Here is a 16,203-nt window from a genome sequence, read left to right as displayed (position 1 = left end):
GTCAATCAAAAACTATGAGTTTTATTTACTCAAAACATAATGCAGTTTACGACTTCCGCTGGTCTCCGCCCTTTATCATCTCCCAGCTCTCTCCGCCACTCTCTGCCTGCTACCGCCCCCTGCTGGTCCCGCCTGCCAGTCACAAGGGAAGACGCATTTGTAGATTATGATGATGATTCAGTACTGTCATTTATAATCCATATTCCAATGCTCTTCAGAAGGGGACGCTTGTGTCATTGTTCGTGTGAATATTAATGACACTAGTTAGAATGTCTTTGTGTACAAAAGGGACATAAGACACAGTCAGCAGTTCTGAATAATATACCATATTTTCCAGACTGCTACATATGGTATGTAGAATGTAAATGCTATGGTCTAGTATAAGGCACTATGAATAATAATGTTTGTGTTAAAGGCCAACCTTCACGTTGTATTTTTGTTCAATAAACAATGTGGACTAGGCCAACAGTGACTTTCATGAAGGGAAAAAAAATTGACCCAGTTTTAGCGTTTTTATCAAACATTTTGTCTGCCCAACACAATCACCACGCACGTGGATATTTGAATCAATGGTTCATAACGTGCGTGTGTAATCGAAATGATCTCGTCACAACAGGTGCAGGGCACCAGGGGGCTCACCAGGGGGCGCTGAGAGTCACACACAGCTAGTGGCAGGCACTGCAGGCAGAGAGCCTTGCTACCATAGATATTATGCTTGCTACTACTAGCCGAATGAAAATGTATCTGTTTCACCTAACACTATTACTCCGTGATTATAGCCATCCATCTCTAAAGCTAACCACTATTTGTAAAAGCCACAACCACGTTACCATATTTTTGTAATAATGTAAATCATTGTGTCGTTGTACACATATTGTGTTTATAACGTTAGTAGCTAACATAGCTTAGCTTGGTAGCTATTGTGCTAACAACATATCCCGACATCCGGCTCGCTGGCCGGCATGAACGGCCGACCCAAAATGGTTCTCTCCTCTCTGTACACCCCGTCCCCACGGGTACCCTGCCGGGGGGCCCATGGACGCGACAACGGCGACAATGGTGGCAGCCTGTAGGGTGCTCGAGCCCGTAAAGGCTAGTGGTACACGATAGCTATGAGCTAACTACAGGCTCAAACACCCTACGGCCGCCGCTGTTGTCGCGTCCACAAGCTCCTCCGCAGGACACCTGCGAGGACGGGGGCACACAAAGAGCAGAGAACCATAGGCTAACGTCAGTGTAGTGGTCCCGACTGTAGCAGGGACGGCGGAGCTATAGGCTAACTGTGATGCACCGAGTGGGCCACCATTGATCTGGTACTATGACCCGGACGGGCAAGGCATTTCCTGAAGTGACGTCACGGCCGTGCTAGCGTCTGATAAGCTTTTAGATTCGGCTCATTAATATGCACCTGTAGTGACGTCGGCGTTTGATACGCTTTTTTGATTCGCGCGTGCATGTTATTCGTGCATGGACCTTTTTAACTCTTTCAGAGTGGCATTTCCGGTGTCAAATGGAAAAAAATAAATAATGAAATTATATACCCAGATAGCAAAAGGTGTTAATTCAATGTTGATTTATGGTCACAATGCTTGCTTTTTGGTTAAGGTCGACGATTGATGTTGAATCACCCATTAACCGCTAAAGCAATTTACTATTGTTGAAAACATATCATTGAATCAATATTGTTTTGTGGTTGCATTTTAATGATTGAAATGCCAATATCTAATAAATGTTGAATCAACGGATGCTGTTCAACGTATATGCTGTTTGTCGTCATTACGTTGGCCCGAATTCCCCCCCCCAATTTAAACAGACGTACGTCCCAGCATGCAGCTGAGCACTCGATCTCTCAATGTGAACTGCTGTTCAGAACAGCACGTCTGGTTCCCCCCGGATTTGATTCTACTGAGTGCTTTACAGTAAGTTTTGGTTATATTACTTTTATCTTAACTGTGTTCTGTGAAAAATAACGTTATTGTGAGTGTGCACCAGTGGATCTTGACGGCGTTGTGCATGTGATATGCTGCAGTTTGGTAGGTAAATATATATATACGTCAACTAAGATAAATATTCATGAATATTCGTAGCGTGTGCTTAATATAACTCTGGAGAGTGTGCAAGTGGAATCGTACGGTTGTTTAAGTTATTTCGATGTTAATATTACGGTTGTTTAAGTTATTTCGATGTTAATATTAAAGCGCCAACGATTATAAATTGCGTGGTCCAATTGCGTGCGTTGTTACTGAATGACGTTGTGCGACTCAGCCAATCAAAAGCATGCTTATTGGGTGAACAGGAAGTAGTCAAGGAAGCACGCGCTAGCTGGCCTAGTAAACACGTGGATCCGTAAATGCAACGTTGCCTACCAGACAACAACGGGACCGCGTGTTTCTTTTTGTATGGCTGTTCAAACTAATTTTACAGTTCTGCTAGCTACATGCAGTATTTAGCGAGCTGGGTTAGCCGGTTAGTTGGCTTTGAATCCCGGCTGCGGCTAGGTAGCCAGCTAGCTAAATGCACCGCGACGGTGATGTCACCAAACAAAATCGCGGCGCCCATGTTGATAAAGCGCTTCACATAACAAATCGTTTTTTCTTAGAAACTGCTTATTTTTATAACGTGATTTTTTTCTGTGGCTTATCTAAATACTAATTTGATGCTATGACTATGTTTATATCGCTATATGCTTCATCTCCCCTTGCACTCTTTCTAAGTTGGTTAAGGTTAGAGTTTGTCTTAGAGCATGGCGATAGTACGCCAGGTAGTTTGCAGGCTGTTTGAGACTTAATTGTTCTAGCCAAGTAAATACCACAATTTATGTACCATTACATTGACTATATAGTTAGACGTTTGGTTATATACATGGTATTTTCTAATGAACAATATAACAATAATATAATAATGGACTCTCTTGATATTGATCAAAATGTAGAATTATGCAAGCGTTTCACCCTGCACATTGCAATGCAGCACATTAATGTCGACCCTCCTCTCTTTTTTCTTTCTTTTTCCAGAATCACGTACCAGTTTCAAGAAGCCGCACGTTGCAGCAATTGAAGCAAAGACCTGTTCTAGCCAAGTAAATAGCACAATGTATGTACCATTACATTGACTATATAGTTAGACGTTTGGTTATATACATGGTATTTTCTAATGAACAATATAACAATAATATAATAATGGACTCTCTTGATATTGATCAAAATGTAGAATTATGCAAGCGTTTCACCCTGCACATTGCAATGCAGCACATTAATGTCGACCCTCCTCTCTTTTTTCTTTCTTTTTCCAGAATCACGTACCAGTTTCAAGAAGCCGCACGTTGCAGCAATTGAAGCAAAGACCTGTTCTAGCCAAGTAAATAGCACAATGTATGTACCATTACATTGACTATATAGTTAGACGTTTGGTTATATACATGGTATTTTCTAATGAACAATATAACAATAATATAATAATGGACTCTCTTGATATTGATCAAAATGTAGAATTATGCAAGCGTTTCACCCTGCACATTGCAATGCAGCACATTAATGTCGACCCTCCTCTCTTTTTTCTTTCTTTTTCCAGAATCACGTACCAGTTTCAAGAAGCCGCACGTTGCAGCAATTGAAGCAAAGACCTGTTCTAGCCAAGTAAATAGCACAATTTATGTACCATTACATTGACTACAGCACCTCATCACTATGTCATCTTATTCTCGGGCTAAAAGACGTAGAGTCAACAAATTAGTGAGAGAGACAGAGCAGGCTATCCTCACTGATTATAAGTTAATTGTTGCTGCTAATTCAAGGACAAACCATCACTCTTTAGAGAACACAGATCCTGTCACAGCCTATACTGAGTGCCTGCTCGATTTACCAAAGACAGACTTGCCACTAGATTTAACAACTAGATCAGACTTGCCACTAGATTTATCAACTTCAGACTTGCCACTAAACAGACCACTAACTATCAGTGATCAAAGTGAAAATATTGACTCACCAGGTGAGTCAAATGCACATTTTGAAAGTATAGCTGGGGATGACGAAATTGAACCTGAACATGTCTTTGACAGTGATGAGCATAATGAAGATTTCCTCATGACAAGTTTAAAATATTGGCCAACATCCTATTCAGTCTCTCTGGTTGCATCTTTGCTGTCTTTTTTGAAGATGTTTCACCCCACCCTTCCTAAAGATGGAAGAACATTGCTAGGAACACAAAAACATGTACCTACCACTAAGATTGAAGGGGGAGAATACTATCATTTTGGTTTAGTCAAAGGGGTGCTTTCACGGTTGGCATGTTTGATTTTACCGGCAACTCTGACAACTCTTAATTTACAGTTTAATATAGATGGTTTACCTTTATTCAAAAGTTCTAAACTTCAGTTTTGGCCCATACTTGGAAGTCTCAAATGTGACTACACAAAGTCCCCATTTGTTGTTGGCATTTTTTGTGGTCTCAGCAAGCCAAAGAGTGTTTTTGAGTACCTAGAGCAGTTTGTCAAAGATCTTCAGAATGTACTGTCTAATGGCATTATTTATAATGACAAGCAATTTGATGTACAGATTTCTTCTTTCATTTGTGATGCCCCGGCTAGAGCTTATATTAAGCAGACCAAGGCATTTAATGGCTATTCTGGTTGTGACAAGTGTTTTCAGGAGGGTGTATGGAGAAATAAAATGACATACCCTGAAACAAAAGTCAGACTTAGGACAGACTCCAGTTTCTCAGACATGGTTGATGAGGCACATCACAATGGGACGAGCCCTTTAACAGGTTTAGTTAAGATGGTTTCTATGTTTCCAACTGATTACATGCATCTCTGTTGTCTCGGAGTTACAAGGAAACTGCTTAATATATGGTTAAAGGGGAAGAATTTGGCAACAAGGGTCCCTTCCAAAACTGTACAAGCCATTTCAGGTAAACTGCTAAAGCTACGTCCCTACATGCCTTGTGAATTTAACCGTAAACCAAGGGAACTGTCAGAGTTAGATCGCTGGAAAGCTACTGAGTTGCGATCCTTCATGTTGTATTGGGGTCCTGTTGTTTTGAAGGATTCCCTCCCCAGTGAGCTGTATGACAACTTCATGTTGTTTTCTGTTGGAATGTACTTGTTGCTGTCCCCTAGTATTTCTGAGGAAATGTTGGCCTTTGCGCACAAGTTGATGGTTTCTTTTGTTGAACACTTTGGGACAGTGTATGGAAGAGGTGAAATTGTGTACAATGTACACCAGCTTATTCATTTGGCTGAGGAATACAGGAAGTTTGGCACTCTAGATAATATCTCAGGATTCCCTTTTGAGAACTATCTTGGACAAATTAAGCATCTTCTACGCAAGCCACATCAGCCTCTACAACAGGTAGTGAAAAGGTTGTCTGAAATTCCACATGTTGGATCCCCATGTCCCACAGATGATCCAATTTTGCGTAATATTCACACTGATGGGCCTGTCCCCCCACAGTTTACTTCTTCACAACAGTACAGGAAGGTCTCCACTCATCGGTTTACTTTGTCCACAAAGAAAGGAGACAATTGTATTGAGGTTGGAGATGGATTTGCATTAGTAGAGAATATTCTTAAATCAGAGGAAGAGGTATATATAATTTACAGAAAGTACAGACACAAACAGCCATACTACATGTATCCCTGTGAATCATCATACATTGGTACATACAAGGTCAGTGGCTTGCAAGAAGATATAGGGATAGGTAAACTTCGCTATATCAAGCGCAAATGTCTTCTCTCTCCAGACGGAGATGGTGCCATTGCAATACCACTACTTCATTTAACAGCATAACCATACTGCCCTACAAAGCTAAAGTGCAGTAACTATATTGACACACTGACTCTAACGTCGGATTTCGGGGCATAACTTACCTCATTAATAAATACACAATTAGTACAATATTACATGTACACAGATAACATGTTTGGCTGGCCAATTGAAACGCTTAAAGGAAAACTCCAACATTTTGTGAAATTAGCTTATTTAACATCTTCCCTGGAGTTGGACAAGAAGATGCATACCTTTTTCGTCTCTCTGCATGCTTTGGGCTTAGGGAACGCCTGGACCGTTAGCCTAGCTTAACTTCATCACTGGAAGTGGGGCAGACATCTAGCCTAGTTCACTACAGTCAGGAAATATACTCCAAATACAACTCCCAAACGTTCCTGTAAACATGTTGTGACCTGTGTGTTTACCCCGTCTCCCAGTCACACAAGTCACACGAGTCTCCCAGTCACATGAGTCTCGTGTGACTGGGAGACTTTTGTGACTTGGAGACTTGTGTGACTTGTGTGACTTGGAGACTTGTGTGACTTGTGTGACTTGGACTTGTGTGACTTGTGTGACTTGGAGACTTGTGTGACTTGGAGACTTGTGTGACTTGTGTGACTTGGAGACTTGTGTGACTTGGACTTGTGTGACTTGTGTGACTTGTGTGACTTGTGTGACTTGGAGACTTGTGTGACTTGGAGACTTGTGTGACTTGTGTGACTTGGAGACTTGTGTGACTTGTGTGACTTGGACTTGTGTGACTTGTGTGACTTGTGTGACTTGTGTGACTTGGAGACTTGTGTGACTTGGAGACTTGTGTGACTTGTGTGACTTGGAGACTTGTGTGACTTGTGTGACTTGGAGACTTGTGTGACTTGTGTGACTTGGAGACTTGTGTGACTTGGACTTGTGTGACTTGTGTGACTTGTGTGACTTGTGTGACTTGGAGACTTGTGTGACTCGTGTGACTTGGAGACTTGGACTTGTGTGACTTGTGTGACTTGGACTTGTGTGACTTGTGTGACTTGGAGACTTGTGTGACTTGGAGACTTGTGTGACTTGTGTGACTTGGAGACTTGTGTGACTTGTGTGACTTGGACTTGTGTGACTTGTGTGACTTGGAGACTTGGACTTGTGTGACTTGTGACTTGGAGACTTGTGTGACTCATGTGACTTGTGTGACTGGGAGACTTGTGTGACTTGGAGACTTGTGTGACTTGTGTGACTGGGAGACGTGGTAAATACACAGGTCACAACATGTTTACGGGAACGTTTGGGAGTTGTATTTTGATTGTATTTGGAGTATATTTCCTGACTGTAGTGAACTAGGTTAGATGTCTGCCCCACTTCCAGTGATGAAGTTAAGCTAGGCTAACTGTCCAGGCGTTCCCTAAGCCCAATGCATGCAGAGAGACGAAAAAGGTATGTATCTTCTTATAACTCCAGGGAAGATGTCAAATAAGCTAATTTCACAAAATGTTGGAGTTTTCCTTTAAATGCTTCAAAAATGCAATGTGTGTAGTGCACTTTGGCTTTGTAGTACGGTATGGGAATGGCTTGTAAGGAGAGATCATTATGAGTACCGTAAATTCTCATTTCAGCCCTTTGAAGATGAATGGTGAGGTGGTGCTGTGGTCAGTTGTACAGTTCCCAAATGGTGGGACAGCAGTAGTTCTAGGGAGCTGGTTTAATGCTAAAGACCAGACTGTGTTATGGATTTCGGGGCATAACTTACCTCATTAATAAATACACAATTAGTACAATATTACATGTACACAGATAACATGTTTGGCTGGCCAATTGAAACGCTTAAAGGAAAACTCCAACATTTTGTGAAATTAGCTTATTTAACATCTTCCCTGGAGTTGGACAAGAAGATGCATACCTTTTTCGTCTCTCTGCATGCTTTGGGCTTAGGGAACGCCTGGACCGTTAGCCTAGCTTAACTTCATCACTGGAAGTGGGGCAGACATCTAGCCTAGTTCACTACAGTCAGGAAATATACTCCAAATACAACTCCCAAACGTTCCTGTAAACATGTTGTGACTCCAGATTCAGATTCAGATTCAGATTCCTTTATTGAGCCATTTGTGTAAAACACATTGGTAATTGTTGCAGCAATACAGTGTATGCATTTTTTCTTTTTTTCACAGTAAACAAACACCAACACAGACAGGAAACGAAAACAGTGCAGTGGGGGATTAATCAATAAATAAAATATATATATATATATAAAGTGAAGTGTGCAGAGATCCAGTACGGACTAGTGCAGTCAATGTCATTTAGCCAGTGTCACTTGGGGGCAGAGGGGGGGGGGGGGTACCGAGGGGGGGGGGGGGGTACCGAGGGGGGGGGGGGGGGGGGGGGGGGGGGCCTGAGGCATTGATCAGCCTGGCGGCTGAGGGGAAGAAGCTCAGTCTGTGTCGAGCTTTCACAGCCTTTGGGATCCTCAGCCTTCTCCCAGAGGGGAGCAGGGTGAAGAGGCTGTGACCGGGGTGGGATGGGTCGGCCATGATCTTTCTCGCCCTCTTCAGCGCCCTGGAGTCGTGCAGGGACCTGAGGGAGGGCAGGGGACAGCCGATCACCCTCTCCGCGGAGCGAATCACCCGCTGCAGCTTGGCAAGATCTTTTGCCGCTGCAGCAGGGAACCAGGAGATGATGGAGTGGGTGAGGATGGACTCAATGATGGCCGTGTAGAATTGGGCCATCATGGTCCTCGGCAGTTTATACTTCTTCAACTGCCGGAGGAAGAACATCCTCCCCTGGGCCTTCTTGAGCAGGCCCGTGATGTTAAGCTCCCACTTCAAATCCCGGGAGATGGTCATGCCGAGGAATCGGCATGACTCCACGGAGGTCACCTGAGTGCCTCCCAGTATGATGGGAGGGGGCAGGGCTGCTTTCTTCCTGAAATCCACTACCATCTCCACTGTCTTTTGAGCGTTGAGCTCCAGGTTGTTGCAGCTGCACCAGCTCTGCAGCCTCTCGATCTCCCTCCTGTAGGCCTGTGTGTTTACCCCGTCTCCCAGTCACACAAGTCACACGAGTCTCCCAGTCACATGAGTCTCGTGTGACTGGGAGACTTTTGTGACTTGGAGACTTGTGTGACTTGTGTGACTTGGAGACTTGTGTGACTTGTGTGACTTGGACTTGTGTGACTTGTGTGACTTGGAGACTTGTGTGACTTGGAGACTTGTGTGACTTGTGTGACTTGGAGACTTGTGTGACTTGGACTTGTGTGACTTGTGTGACTTGTGTGACTTGTGTGACTTGGAGACTTGTGTGACTTGGAGACTTGTGTGACTTGTGTGACTTGGAGACTTGTGTGACTTGTGTGACTTGGACTTGTGTGACTTGTGTGACTTGTGTGACTTGTGTGACTTGGAGACTTGTGTGACTTGGAGACTTGTGTGACTTGTGTGACTTGGAGACTTGTGTGACTTGTGTGACTTGGAGACTTGTGTGACTTGTGTGACTTGGAGACTTGTGTGACTTGTGTGACTTGGACTTGTGTGACTTGTGTGACTTGTGTGACTTGTGTGACTTGTGTGACTTGGAGACTTGTGTGACTCGTGTGACTTGGAGACTTGGACTTGTGTGACTTGTGTGACTTGGACTTGTGTGACTTGTGTGACTTGGAGACTTGTGTGACTTGGAGACTTGTGTGACTTGTGTGACTTGGAGACTTGTGTGACTTGTGTGACTTGGACTTGTGTGACTTGTGTGACTTGGAGACTTGGACTTGTGTGACTTGTGACTTGGAGACTTGTGTGACTCATGTGACTTGTGTGACTGGGAGACTTGTGTGACTTGGAGACTTGTGTGACTTGTGTGACTGGGAGACGTGGTAAATACACAGGTCACAACATGTTTACGGGAACGTTTGGGAGTTGTATTTTGATTGTATTTGGAGTATATTTCCTGACTGTAGTGAACTAGGTTAGATGTCTGCCCCACTTCCAGTGATGAAGTTAAGCTAGGCTAACTGTCCAGGCGTTCCCTAAGCCCAATGCATGCAGAGAGACGAAAAAGGTATGTATCTTCTTATAACTCCAGGGAAGATGTCAAATAAGCTAATTTCACAAAATGTTGGAGTTTTCCTTTAAATGCTTCAAAAATGCAATGTGTGTAGTGCACTTTGGCTTTGTAGTACGGTATGGGAATGGCTTGTAAGGAGAGATCATTATGAGTACCGTAAATTCTCATTTCAGCCCTTTGAAGATGAATGGTGAGGTGGTGCTGTGGTCAGTTGTACAGTTCCCAAATGGTGGGACAGCAGTAGTTCTAGGGAGCTGGTTTAATGCTAAAGACCAGACTGTGTTATGGATTTCGGGGCATAACTTACCTCATTAATAAATACACAATTAGTACAATATTACATGTACACAGATAACATGTTTGGCTGGCCAATTGAAACGCTTAAAGGAAAACTCCAACATTTTGTGAAATTAGCTTATTTAACATCTTCCCTGGAGTTGGACAAGAAGATGCATACCTTTTTCGTCTCTCTGCATGCTTTGGGCTTAGGGAACGCCTGGACCGTTAGCCTAGCTTAACTTCATCACTGGAAGTGGGGCAGACATCTAGCCTAGTTCACTACAGTCAGGAAATATACTCCAAATACAACTCCCAAACGTTCCTGTAAACATGTTGTGACCTGTGTGTTTACCCCGTCTCCCAGTCACACAAGTCACACGAGTCTCCCAGTCACATGAGTCTCGTGTGACTGGGAGACTTTTGTGACTTGGAGACTTGTGTGACTTGTGTGACTTGGAGACTTGTGTGACTTGTGTGACTTGGACTTGTGTGACTTGTGTGACTTGGAGACTTGTGTGACTTGGAGACTTGTGTGACTTGTGTGACTTGGAGACTTGTGTGACTTGGACTTGTGTGACTTGTGTGACTTGTGTGACTTGTGTGACTTGGATACTTGTGTGACTTGGAGACTTGTGTGACTTGTGTGACTTGGAGACTTGTGTGACTTGTGTGACTTGGACTTGTGTGACTTGTGTGACTTGTGTGACTTGTGTGATTTGGAGACTTGTGTGACTTGGAGACTTGTGTGACTTGTGTGACTTGGAGACTTGTGTGACTTGTGTGACTTGGAGACTTGTGTGACTTGTGTGACTTGGAGACTTGTGTGACTTGTGTGACTTGGACTTGTGTGACTTGTGTGACTTGTGTGACTTGTGTGACTTGTGTGACTTGGAGACTTGTGTGACTCGTGTGACTTGGAGACTTGGACTTGTGTGACTTGTGTGACTTGGACTTGTGTGACTTGTGTGACTTGGAGACTTGTGTGACTTGGAGACTTGTGTGACTTGTGTGACTTGGAGACTTGTGTGACTTGTGTGACTTGGACTTGTGTGACTTGTGTGACTTGGAGACTTGGACTTGTGTGACTTGTGACTTGGAGACTTGTGTGACTCATGTGACTTGTGTGACTGGGAGACTTGTGTGACTTGGAGACTTGTGTGACTTGTGTGACTGGGAGACGTGGTAAATACACAGGTCACAACATGTTTACGGGAACGTTTGGGAGTTGTATTTTGATTGTATTTGGAGTATATTTCCTGACTGTAGTGAACTAGGTTAGATGTCTGCCCCACTTCCAGTGATGAAGTTAAGCTAGGCTAACTGTCCAGGCGTTCCCTAAGCCCAATGCATGCAGAGAGACGAAAAAGGTATGTATCTTCTTATAACTCCAGGGAAGATGTCAAATAAGCTAATTTCACAAAATGTTGGAGTTTTCCTTTAAATGCTTCAAAAATGCAATGTGTGTAGTGCACTTTGGCTTTGTAGTACGGTATGGGAATGGCTTGTAAGGAGAGATCATTATGAGTACCGTAAATTCTCATTTCAGCCCTTTGAAGATGAATGGTGAGGTGGTGCTGTGGTCAGTTGTACAGTTCCCAAATGGTGGGACAGCAGTAGTTCTAGGGAGCTGGTTTAATGCTAAAGACCAGACTGTGTTATGGCCCCCTAAACACATAAAGCTCACAAAAGCCCTTCGAGATGGACTGCAACCAGATGATAAATGGATCACCTATAAGGATGTACGTGAGCTTACTACGTGTGGTGAGTATTTCGTGCAACACATACACAAAAAGTGAGGACGCAAATTGTGACGATGCACATATGATAAGAGGTACATATATTTTTTCGTTAAACACTGGACTGCAGATATGTTAATTGTCATTTTCTCTCTGCTCTTTCCAGAGACCCATGATGAGGCCAAAAAACGAGAGACCAAGTACACCTCAACTATGTGTCCAACCTCTGAAATTGAATCTGAGGACGAAGGAGATCTCCGCCAAAAAAGAAGATCCAGGTACAGTGTTCACTTTGTTAAAGGGACAACTCTCCCTAGGGTGTTGTAAATAATGGCACTGCTGTTGTAGTTGCAAGTAGTGCTAAAAGGATAACACACAGTGGCCTGAGGGCCTATGTATTCAGACTTTAGCCTTGACTAATAAACGTAGTATCATAACTACATTTATTTATATGTGTGTATATATATACTTTTTTTTAGGCCAAATCAGCAGTATGTGCACTCGGACTCTGACTCGAGTGGCGACGCCAAAAGAAAACGTTTTGCCAAAGCACCTGATGTGGGTTTCCCAGGTATTGATGCAATGCATTTATTTTATATAGGCACTTTGGAAATGGCTACAGTTAATAATAATAATAAACAGTTAAACAAATTAGTCTGACCATGTACCGACAAATTGAGCATTTTAATTTGATTGGACTTCTGCATTTCTTGCAGTTATTCTATAGTTGGCCCAAAATATATACATTGTGAATAACATGCCAACTAAAATATGTTGTAGGACAGACTCCAAAATCGAGCCGGTCTCGTAAGGCGCTAAAATACGTCAACCCTCCAGTTGTTGGCCAAGACCCTACAATGAATGGTATGTTGCTATGCATGTTAAAATGCCAACTAGATGACTGTTTAAACATGATTTGTAGCATCTTCAATTCTCACCCTGGCTTACCTTTTTTAGATTCTTTGGATGGTGGCAGGATCTACAGCTATTTAGATTCGTTGCAGACTCCTGATCCAAATAACAGTAAGTGAACCCATATCTGTGTTCTTGTGAGGAGATGGCTGGCAGGTCGCTGGCATCATGCATGCAACAGAATACATGTTTACAATGTGCATGCCAGCCCACTACAAAAATTCAAAGCCTTCACAACTTGCAAGCAATGTCACAATAAAAATGTGTAGTTGTACATAATGCTTTTATATTGAGCACAATTTCCACCATGTTTGAGTCGCAACTTATTTTACATTTCCCCTTTGTAGATCTGGTTACTAGCAACTACCGGCAATCGCTAACTCAACATAATGGTGAGTTATCAAGCAATCTCATAACATAATATTCTGGCATGTTTAAAATATCTGTATTGTCTCGCATTGTCTTTGATATTTTTATTAAAGTAGTATTTGGCAGTGCACGTGAAATCAGCTGAATGGAAATCAAACATTTTCTCACATGGGGGATTACAATAGCGTCATTTGCTAATAACTTTGTGTATTTCCTACTGTGTTTCAGCCGAGATGCCAGGATTTGATATTGTTCAGTATCACCAGCAGCAGCAGGCCTCACATGTCCAGCAGCTGCAAGATCGACAAAGTGCAAGTAGTGGTATGATACTGTACTCTTTCAGTAACAGTGTTTTGAGAGACGGGGATACAACTCCTTACACCCCTTCCTGACATAGAGCGACGCGAGCGAGCGAGAAAAAGTGATTAAAATGTATTCGTTTCAATCAGACTATCCTGACCTGCCGCGAGCGACAGTGAACTGAGCAGCGATGTCGTTCACCCCTCAAATATTCGCTCGCTGTGTCTCTAGTTGAGCGATTACGCGGCCGAGTCCCGCCCCTAAACACTTTTTATTGGTCGAGAATCCAGGTAACACACACTCGGACACGCGCTGCGTCATATCAGGACAGTGTCGTGTGCGATTTCGTCTCCAGTTCGCTCGCTTGCTGCCTGTCAGGAACCGGTGTTAGTGATTGTGACATGTATGTTAATTTGACTGACAAGTCAGATTTTGTATTTTTAAATATAATGATTTGTTTCTACAGGGATGTCGGGATGCAGCTCGGGGCAATACTACAGTCCCCCTGGTCTCTCACAACATGCACAAAATGGTATGCCATTTTAGAGGGAACTACCACCAGTTTGATCCAATGCAGTCAAACTAGTGAAATATATAACTATGATTTTGTTTCTACAGCGATGTCAGGACACAGCTCAGGGCAATCTGGTGTTTCACAGCGTAGACAGATGGCCGGCGATGACGGGCAGCTTATGAAAGGCAAGTCTATTGGACATGGTGTAATTCCTCGTGTGATTTGCTGCTTATTTTTATTTCTCACTTAATGATTTTAACTCTTCTTCTGAAGACCTTACCATCCAGAAGATGAATTCAATGCTTGCTGAATTACTTGTCGTGGTGAAGGATCTATCCAGAGATGTGCAGTTCATCAAGACCGAGTTGGCTGAGGGCAACATATCTGGTGGGACCAGGGGACACGGGGTGGCCACCACAACCACTATGCTCCCCTTCCAGCTGCCAATCGCCAGTGAACAAGACTTCAATGAGGCAGAATCATTACTGATAGAGCAATCAGTCCGTCAAAAGATGGTAATTTATTGAACTGCATTCATTTATCAAATGTAGATCGTTTCAGTGTGGTCTTGTTCAGGGGGAAAATGTGTTTAGCACTTTCTAGTTCAAAACGTGTTAGAGCTTGTATATCTGCTATTTATGAAACGTTTTGAAATTGTTCAAATATACCGTTTACATATGGACAGGAGGGTTAATGTGGTTAAACCTAATGACTGGCATGGGCTGGAATATCAGTGCATGCATAAAGTGTGTGTATAAACAAGTTGGTTGCTCTGTGTTCATAAAATAAACGTTATGCTGTTTCTAACGCAGGGCCTTCATTTTCTTCTCTCTGATTTAGATTTCTCGCCTGGCTTTGGTAGGAGGCACCAATTCAGAGAACCTGATCAGACTGATGTTGAAAACTGCTATGACCAACGCCCTGGCCAGTGGGTTCAACTGGGCTGGAAAGAAAGACAAGCGTTGTTCAGAAAGCAAGAAGCCATTCAAGCACACCACACTACAAGCCTGCATGTTTGGTGAGCTTCCTCCCCTGCAAACTACTTCATAGGTTAAGTTTAGGTAGTGCGGTGGTGATGCTGGTGATGCTGGTGATTCAGAATATAATTATGCTGTTGCAAATGGAAATGGAAATGGTGAGCTTTAGAGGTGCATGGATACACATTGTATTGCGATTGCTTAATTCTCTTTCCTGTCCAGTCTAACTGGATGCTGACTGTAGCTTGTTACTGTAGACCTACAGAGTGAGTAATTGAGTGATTAAAAAAAATCGCACTCGTGTGAAGTGAGGGCCGGGTGCTCTTATCATCGTACATCATCTCACCCACCTCTCTTCCTCCCTTTTTTATTTTTGTGTCTATCAGCTGCTGCTCGACAGTTTGACCCCAAGCTGACCGACCAGGACTACAGCTAAACTGTCAAGAAGTGGCTTCGTTATGCGCCAGACCGGGAGGGAGGCATCTCAAGGAACCGAAGTGACCCAAACTTAAGTCAAGCGAACCAGAGTCAAACTTAGGGTACCCCAGCACAGCACAGCACACCACACACTGTTTCCCTGGTTCATACAGTACAAGGAATTACCCTGGCATCTACTTGAATGACTTATGCTGCTTCAGCCTGTTCTTGGAACCGAAGTGACCCAAACTTAATTGTCAAGCGAACCAGAGTCAAACTTAGGGTACCCCAGCACAGCACAGCTACCCCAGCACAGCACAGCACAGCACACACTGTTTCCCTGGTTCATACAGTACAAGGAATTACCCTGATGGACACTGTTCTTCCATGGACGGCATCTACTTGAATATGCTGCTTCAGCCTGTTCTTGGAACCGAAGTGACCCAAACTTAATTGTCAAGCGAACCAGAGTCAAACTTGGGGTACCCCAGCACACTGTTTCCCTGGTTCATACAGTACAAGGAATTACCCTGGACACTGTTCTTTTTTTTTTTTTTTAATAAAGTTTCATAGAAATCTTAGTCAAACATTTAGTATTATGGATATTAAACATGCTGGCAGAGTACATGCATCCATGTTGTTGTGAACATTTTAATTAAATAAAGAAATTCCCTATCCATAGTCGCCGTGGGAAAGAATAAAATAAAAAAATAAAATTAAATAAATTCCCTACCTACCCATGGCCAAACTGACAACCAACCTGAAACCAACTATTAATTTTGTTAGGCCCCAGTACAACCACAGTCTGACACTGTTGGCCACTGAGCAACTCCACTGGAGCAGTTGGGGGTTTAGTGCCTTGCTCAAGGGCACTTCAGTGGTTGGTGTTAAGGGTATGG

Source organism: Notolepis coatsorum (genome assembly GCF_963971535.1).
Source record: "Notolepis coatsorum genome assembly, chromosome: 5".
In the NCBI taxonomy this organism is placed as follows: Eukaryota; Metazoa; Chordata; class Actinopteri; order Aulopiformes; family Paralepididae; genus Notolepis; species Notolepis coatsorum.
Note: the sequence above shows the minus strand (reverse complement) of the source record.